Here is a 9,244-nt window from a genome sequence, read left to right as displayed (position 1 = left end):
ATAAGGCACATAAATGACTGAAATAAATGCAAAAGAAGCATAAAATGAGCGTTTTGAGGTACGTTCATACAATATTAAACATTCTGGTTACTGGCTCCTGGACTGGTACTTATGGACCCTAACTTAGCCTAACTCAGAAAAACACCTTCCTACTGCACATGCATAGCTCCTAACACCCTATTCACACCAATAAAGGACATTAAAGAGTGAAATGAGGTGTTTGAGGTAAGTATAGTATGGAAAAAAGTACAGTATGAAACATTCTGCCTACTTAGAGCGAGTCCATGGCCATCTCGATGAATAATCGCCTCCTCTCGGACTCTGACAGTAAGAAGGATTTCCTGAAGCACTTGCAGTACACTGTTCATGAAGTCTTGCTTTGAACTTAGTCAATTGCACTCAGAAGTCCGTTCTCTTCACAGTGCGCACTCTTGTCTAACTTATGCTCCATTGTAACTTACTAACTGTTGCATTCTGCACTTTAACTTTTCCCACTCTTCTAACCATTTTCTAAAGCAAAAACAAACAAGTCTATTTACGTTAAATTTTGTTCCAAATTTGTCTTTTCACTCACAACTGTAAATCCTTAACACAACACACTGTTTTTTTCACTGCACAACACTGTAAATTCCCGTGTGGTCTAGTGGAGAAGCTCTTGCTGTTTAATCACTGTCAGAGTCCGAGAGTATCACTGGCAGGTGACCTAGGGGTGCGTCGCTGGGTTGTGGTGATGGCGTACCCACTGCAGACAACTCTGAAGATAGATGCAAACTCACGTCGAGCGGTGACTCCACCGTGGCCGATGTGCTGGGCTGTGGCTCGGAGCATGAGGGCCTGTCTTGGGGAGGCAACGGAGTGGAGCCAGGGCTGGGCACAGCGGGGGTCTCGCAGTCCGGGTGTTCCAGGTAGTTGAGAACAAACTCTAGTTGTTCCCGGAGTGCGCTCAGCTTGGGGATGGCTGGAGTAGTGTCATGCTGAGAGGAGTCCGCATCATCGTCACCGTCCTCATCGGAATCTTCAAGCTGGGTACTGAGACCTGCAACTGAAGATGCGATCTCGATATCAGATAATGTCTGATACCCAGGATCGCCCTCGTCGTCATCCACCTTTGTGTCGATACACACGTGCTCCTCTGTTACAGGTAACACTAAACGTTGCCTCATCAGACCACAACACTGACAACCATTGCTCCTCACCCCAGTTAAGATATTTATTAGCAAAGGCAAGCCTACGAATTCTCTGGCTCTTGTTGAGAAGAGGCTTTTTCACAGGCCTATGACTTGTGTAACCAAGCTCATGCACCCTACGAGACACTGTTCTCACAGACACCTCACCAAACACTTCCGGGTTGCTCTCCTTAATTTTCCTTGCACTCACACGAGGATTAAACTCCACTGCACGTTATAAAACATTAACAGACCTTGGGGAACTTTTCCTAGGCCTACCAGACCTCGGTTTCTTTGTGGGAACTTCACCACTGTTTTCCAACCGAAACCTCGCACACCAACGACGCAGTCAATCGTGCCACACCAACCAATTCACTAATTTCCTTTGTCTGGTGGCCTGCCTCCTCTAGAGCAATGATCTGGGATATGATTTCACTCAACAGTTCACGGGTAGGTGCCATAAGAAAGTGGTGAAGGCCAAAACACTGCGGGACACTCAGTAAAAAATGGCGCAATTTGAGAGGGACATGCGGCGGAGTTCCTCTCTCGCAGGCAGCCCGTGGGCGACTGAGGCGGGAACCAACCAGCGCGTCAGAAGGCCTCAGGCTACCGTGACGTCATGCTCGCGGCGCAAACTTGTGACTCAATTTTTACCCCCAAAAATGGGTGATTCTTTTTTGTCCATAAGTATTGTGCGCCTGGCGGACAGTGCTGAATAATTTTGACGAGTACTGTATATATTATACATATATATATATATATATATATATATATATATATATATATAAATAATCCCTCTAATATCCGAACACCCAATATCCGAACATCCCCACTAACCGGACATAATCGTCCCGGAATCCAATATTCCCAAAATGGTCCGAAAACCGCAAAAAAAAAAATAAAAAAAAAAAATTTGAACTTGCCGCGCATGGCGCGGGACAGCTTTGTTGTGGCGTGTCATTCCTCCGGCGTCCGATAGAGCACCCCTGCATCCTCCCCACTTTCCGCCTGTCTCTCACTGCGAGTGCACGCTCGTCGTCATGGCTGCCCACGTGCTCGCTTTTGGGGTGGTTCCTTACCTGCTGCAGGCACTCCTGCTGCTCTCGGGCCTCTTATTAGTGTGTATGATGATGGCCCCTCCACCTGAGAAGAGGAAGAGAGTGGTGTTGACTCTGGAGAAGAAACGGGAGATATTGGAGACGGTAGATGCGGGGTGGTCTTCTTCCCGCATCCTCCGCGAGTTCAACCTGGCCCGATCTACTTTGTTCGATATCAAGAGATCCTGAGACAAATTCATGCAGTACACGGCTGACTTCTCGTCGAGAAGCAAACGCAACGTGGATAGGAAGGTGATGTTTACTCCCAAGTTTGCTGAAACTGACCGCTCCACATTGATTTGGTATCGACAGCAACGTGCTGCTGGTGTGATGGTACGTGGTACGGAGCTGATGGCTGATGCTGAGAAGTTCGCCAGGCTTCACGACGCCCTAGACTTCAAGGCATCCGAGGGTTGGCTCTTCGCGTTCAAGTTACGCCATGGCCTTACCAACCGTAAAGCTCATGGCGAAGCTTTGGACGCTAACGAGGATGGAGTTGACGAGTTTCGGCACAAGGTGAAGGGCTTGATCGACAGGGAGGGCCTCACTCTCGGTCAAGTCTACAATGCTGACGAAACTGGTTTATTCTATTGCTCTTTGCCAACGAACACTCTAGCCGAGGAGATGGAGAAGCGTGTACCTGGCCGCAAGCTCTCCAAGCAACGGATATCTGCTTTGTGTTGTGCCAATGCTAACGGCATGCACCGGCTTAAGCCCGTTATTGTAGGCCGTGCAAAGCAGCCTTGGTGTCTTCGTGGGGTGATGGATGTCCTTCCTGTTGTCTGGTACCATTCTTTGAAGGCATGATTTCCAGCCCAGATCTTCAGAGACTGGTTCCACTGCCACTTCGTCAAGGAGGTCATCAATTACTAGATGAAGACACTGGGAATCCCGCGCGACCAGGTAAAGGCTCTCCTTCTCAACTGCCCACCCGTGTGACAAGGACTTGGTGGCTGAGAATGGCCGGATTAGGTGCATGTTTCTGCCACCTAATACGACTGCTCTCATCCAACCAATAGACCAAGGAGTGATCATGGCAACAAAGCGCCTATACCGCCAGAAGTTCCTGGACGAGGTGATGGTTGTTCTCGAGGATGAGGACGAGCGCAGGGAGGGACAGGACACGCGAGGCCAGCGGACTTTGGAAAACCTTCACCGCTATAACATCAAGTCTGCAATCTACAACTGGGCCAATGCATGGAAGGAAGTCCCTGTCAAGACTCTAGAAAATGGTTGGTCTCATCTGCTTCTCAGAACGGATGTGGAGTACGATTTTCAAGGGTTTGACGTGGATGACTTCCATGCACGGCTACGTACGCATGGCGACGATGTTGATGTGGACGATGTGCGTGAGTGGTTGGATGACGACGAGGGTGATCCTGGGTATCAGACATTATCTGATATCGAGATCGCATCTTCAGTTGCAGGTCTCAGTACCCAGCTTGAAGATTCCGACGAGGACGGTGACGATGATGCGGACTCTTCTCAGCATGACACTACTCCAGCCATCCCCAAGCTGAGCGCACTCCGGGAACACCTAGAGTTTGTTCTCGACTACCTGGAACACCCGGACTGCGACAGGGAGATGGGGCCCTTGGGACTTGTGGAGGAAGTGCGTGCTTTCAGGCAGCGCATCATCAATCGTCAGAATCGTCGATCCTTGCGTCAATCAACCATTGACAGTTTTTTCGGGCCCGTGACCCCCGCTGTGCCCAGCCCTGGCTCCACTCCGTTGCCTCCCCAAGACAGGCCCTCATGCTCCGAGCCACAGCCCAGCACATCAGCTACGGTGGAGTCACCGCTCGACGGGAGTTTGCATCTATCTTCAGAGTTGTCTGCAGTGAGTACGCCATCACCACAACCCAGCAACGCACCCCTAGGTCACCTGCCAGTGATACTCTCGGACTCTGACAGTGATTAAACAGCAAAAGCTTCTCCACTAGACCACACGGGAATTTACAGTGTTGTGCAGTGAAAAAAACAGTGTGTTGTGTTAAGGATTTACAGTTGTGAGTGAAAAGACAAATTTGGAACAAAATTTAACGTAAATAGACTTGTTTGTTTTTGCTTTAGAAAATGGTTAGAAGAGTGGGAAAAGTTAGTGTGCAGAATGCAACACTTAGTAAGTTACAATGGAGCATAAGTTAGACAAGAGTGCGCACTGTGAAGAGAACGGACTTCTGAGTGCGATTGACTAAGTTCAATGCAAGACTTCATGAACAGTGTACTGCAAGTGCTTCAGGAAATCCTTCCTACTGTCAGAGTCCGAGAGGAGGCGGTTATTCATCGAGATGGCCATGGACTCGCTCTAAGTAGGCAGAATGTTTCATACTGTACTTTTTTCCATACTATACTTACCTCAAACACCTCATTTCACTCTTTAATGTCCTTTATTGGTGTGAATAGGGTGTTAGGAGCTATGCATGTGCAGTAGGAAGGTGTTTTTCTGAGTTAGGCTAAGTTAGGGTCCATAAGTACCAGTCCAGGAGCCAGTAACCAGAATGTTTAATATTGTATGAACGTACCTCAAAACGCTCATTTTATGCTTCTTTTGCATTTATTTCAGTCATTTATGTGCCTTATTGGTGTGATTTGGGTCTTAAATAGGTGCTATGCATGTCCAGAGGGAGTTGTATAGGTGTTTCTCTGAGTTAGGGTCCATAAGTACAAGTCCATAAGCTGGGGCCCAATATCCGGACAGGACTACTATCCGGACCTGCATATGGCCCTATTACGTCAGATACTGGAGGGATTACAGTACCATTACTGAAGGAAACTTATGGATAAAGACTGTAGATATATATAAGTGTTATATAGTAATAGAAATATAAAGTGTGAGTGTTTTTATGAATAATAAATGACAGAACACCAGCGGCGAATGATCGCAAGTGGGAAGGTCGTACGCGCTCGTAATTTTCATTGCTTTCACAGTGTTTTTTTTTTGGAGTATGGATTCCAAACTATTTGAGAATCATAGAATAGCGTTTCTAGTGATATCAGGCTGTGGTAATCATATTACGGGTTGTCGGGAAGTGTAAAGTGGAGACTTCGTTACCCAACTTCAGAGGTCTCCACAAGTCCTACGGTACTCGACAAAGGCTCAACAAACATCCCAGGAGAAAGCTGAAGGTATGTGCCATATGCATATGTAATTTAAATATTCTAGGACTAATAACTGATTTTTGGCAAATATTTTTAGAGAGTCTGTCGGAGCGCGAATATGCCCACGGGACACGCAAGTCAAAGCAAAACAAGCCCGCGGTTAAGGGGTTAAAAATAGCATGGCTGGAAGGGCTTGTGGTATGGCAACAACATCTTTGTGGTCATGTATGTGCATAGTACAAGCACCAGGAGGTGGATGACCCAGACTGTAACACCATGGCCTATGTCTGTGATGAAACAGACACTGATTAAGTGCTATATCCCTCGCCTGATTGACCTTTTTGTTGATGACTTTGGACTAGACAAAGACAACGGTACTGATAATGGAATGGATAAAGGACCAATCCCTTACACAACAACACTGCAGGAGACAGTGTGAATGTTGACCTTGTTTTGCCAATAAAAATAATATTCACTACAATACTAACCTTTATTACTTATTATTTTTCCGTGTCATTGTTTATGGTTTTTCATTCTTTATGATTAACTAACTCAGTCAATAAGGTTATTATTTCTATGCAACATTGCTTTTTATTGCAACAATGTTTTTGAGTTGCATTTTCATTATTCTTATTAAGTTTGTCTGTTTTTATTGCATTAATATTGCACTGTCTCCATCCAGGGGAATCCCCTGGTATAGGAATCTTTCTTGTTATTATTACCAGGTTTGCTTGCACCTACAACTTGTAAAACACCAACACACCATCAAAGTGTGTAAAACCATGGTGTTGTGGCTGTGTCAACTAGTCTCACAGACATAAGAATGTCTACTGTTCACAAATCACACAGTAGAGCAAGTACTGGGCATGCAAATAAAACAACAATTATGAATAATCTTTCCAAAATTTTATGAAAGTTATTTTCACTGATAACTTTGCATAAAATTTTGCGGTATAGCGACATTCAACTTCATTTTAAAACAAAGGAACCCTCTAACTATAGGCCTACGATACTAGTTTATGCGTTATTGCTGTCCAAAGATTGCACAACACAATGCAGTGTAAAAATGCGGTCTAATATTTTTTCAAATTAACAGGAAAAATATGAAAAATAATAGTTTCTTTACATTCAGCTTTAAAATGCTGCAAACAGCATCATCCTAGCTATAATTATTTTAGTGTTATCACTCATCGAACATTAAAAACATCAACAGCATTTTTTGGCACTTTAAAAAAATGGCATTTGTGTATCATACACTGTGCAGCGCCTCAAATAACCTTTACAATTACTAAATGTACAATTTTCTTTCATTTTAATTCGAGAAAAGCCAGCCTGACTTGTCAGATTTTGATAATCTGTGGATTCCTTTACTACTTACCGGTATAATGAATTTGCGAACATTATTACCGTACTGCTGAAGTTTGCATAATGATGTACAAGTACTGATGAAGCCTGTGTAGTGGGATAGTACTGATGAAGGCTGTGTAGTGGGATAGTATTCATGGAGCCTGTGTAGTGGGATAGTACTCAAGAAGCCTGTGTAGTGGGATAGTACTGATGAAGGCTGTGTAGTGGGATAGTATTCATGAAGCCTGTGTAGTGGGATAGTACTCAAGAAGCCTGTGTAGTGGGATAGTACTCAAGAAGCCTGTGTAGCGGGATAGTACTCATGAAGCCATATGTCTTTTATTGCCGTGCAAACTGAATAACCATAAAAATGGATCTGATTTTTTTTTTTTTTTCCTCTGTGTATAAATGAGCTTCATGAAAAATTAGGGATCACTGGACAGTGTAATTAAGTTGATGGAAATGCCAGTCTAATGGCAGCTGTTGTTCCAGGTTCGCAGCTGAAGTCATAACAGTGAAGCAGTCGTAAACACTGTCGTCATCAGGGTGCTGCCTGAGTAATGGATGATAAGTACAAATCAGGACTCAAGGCACATCTTATGTTGTGTAGCACATCCAACAAGAGGTACCTCACCAACAACTTATGGGTTATTATTCTTGTAGTGTCCTGTGGAAGATTTGTTTTTTCCCACATAGAAGCTGATTTTGGATGACTTAACTGGTGTGGTATCCTTTGCAGTATCTGTTGCTGCAGAGACAATTGGTAACAGCTATTGAAATAAGGAAGAGAGTGGTAATATCAGTCTGAATTGACAGCTTGACTCAGCAGTGGTGGCCGGTATGTTGAAAGTTTCATGAGTGTTAGCAATATTTAATCCTTTGGCCATGTTACGACTGTGGTTGCCCTACTGATTATTCTTCGTGACGCATCAGGCAACTACAGTCCACAGTCGAATAAAACATTTCTGTCCACACATCTGTTGTTTTTGTATAAATAGGGTAGAATTTGATTTCTTTTATGAGCCAGCAAACAGTGTACATGTGTCTATTGCATATATACAAGTGAATAACCTTGCGTGAAGTAAATAATCTTGTCATCATAGCTAGAGAATAGCACAAGTTAATTATTTTCGCATTTTTTCTCAGAAAATTACAATTTTCTCGTACAAATACGGCAAGTTTTGATTTCTCTTTAGTGCCAACAAACATTGTACATGTGTCTAGTGTAGACAGATAAGTGAAAAACCTTGCTTGATATAAATGATCTTGTCATTATTGCAAAAATACACAATAACAAAAATTAATTATTTTCTCAGGGAATCGCAATTTTCTCATAGATAAAGATGCATTTGTGACCATCATCATCATTTCACGGTCATTTCCCATTGGAAAAGTAACAACAAAGTTATAATTAGCACTTTCATGTTATAGGGACTTTGGCCACGTCCAGGGGAATGACCGAGAAATGATAGGTCACAGCCAAAGGGTTGAAGGAATTATAGTCTGTGTTGAAATTTTATCCTTCTTATGTAATTACAATTATTATCCAGTAAGTGATGAATTTTTGACACTTATTGTTCATTGGCATGGGAACATCTTATGACTGAGCATTGATACTGTGAAGGTAAGTCATCCTATTGGTGGTAGACAGTAAGATTAACACCAAGATAGAGTAACTGAAGTATGGTGGAAGTTGACAAGAGGTGGAAGAAATGATATAATGGAGGTGGTAAAGGAAGAACCAGATGTACAGTCAGAGTGTGAGGTGGATGACAAAATAATGGAGGTGGTAAAGGAAGAACCAGATGTACAGTCAGAGTGTGAGGTGGATGACAAAATAATGGAGGTGGTAAAGGAAGAACCAGATGTACAGTCAGTGTGTGAGGTGGATGACAAAATAATGGAGGTGGTAAAGGAAGAACCAGATGTACAGTCAGTGTGTGAGGTGGGTGACAAAATAATGGAGGTGGTAAAGGAAGAACCAGATGTACAGTCAGTGTGTGAAGTGGATGACAAAATGTTCCTCAGTGACAATGAGACTGACCTGGACGCAGTGTCCTCAGCTGAAGTTAAGCGGTTCAGATGTTTAGTGTGTGATAAAGCATTTCCTTTTAAGTCCCATCTTATCCAGCATGCAGTTGTTCATTCAGGAGTGAAGAATTTCAAGTGTGATGAATGTGGTAAACTATTTGCGCTGAAGAGTGGTCTCAGTCAGCACCTGTTAATTCATTCAGGAGTGAAGAATTTGAAGTGTGATGAATGTGGTAAACTATTTGCACGTAGGTTTAATCTCAAACAGCACCTGTTAATTCATTCAGGAGTGAAGAATTTCAAGTGTGATGAATGTGGTAAACTATTTGCGCAGAAAAGTGCTCTCAGTCAGCACCTGTTAATTCATTCAGGAGTGAAGAATTTGAAGTGTGATGAATGTGGTAAACTATTTGCACGTAGGGTTAATCTCAAACAGCACGTGTTAACTCATTCAGGAGTGAAGAATTTCAAGTGTGATGAATGTGGTAAACGATTTGCACA

This window comes from Coenobita brevimanus, chromosome 88 (genome assembly GCF_032717465.1).
Source record: "Coenobita brevimanus isolate Jiangsu-jjx chromosome 88, ASM3271746v2, whole genome shotgun sequence".
In the NCBI taxonomy this organism is placed as follows: Eukaryota; Metazoa; Arthropoda; class Malacostraca; order Decapoda; family Coenobitidae; genus Coenobita; species Coenobita brevimanus.
Note: the sequence above shows the minus strand (reverse complement) of the source record.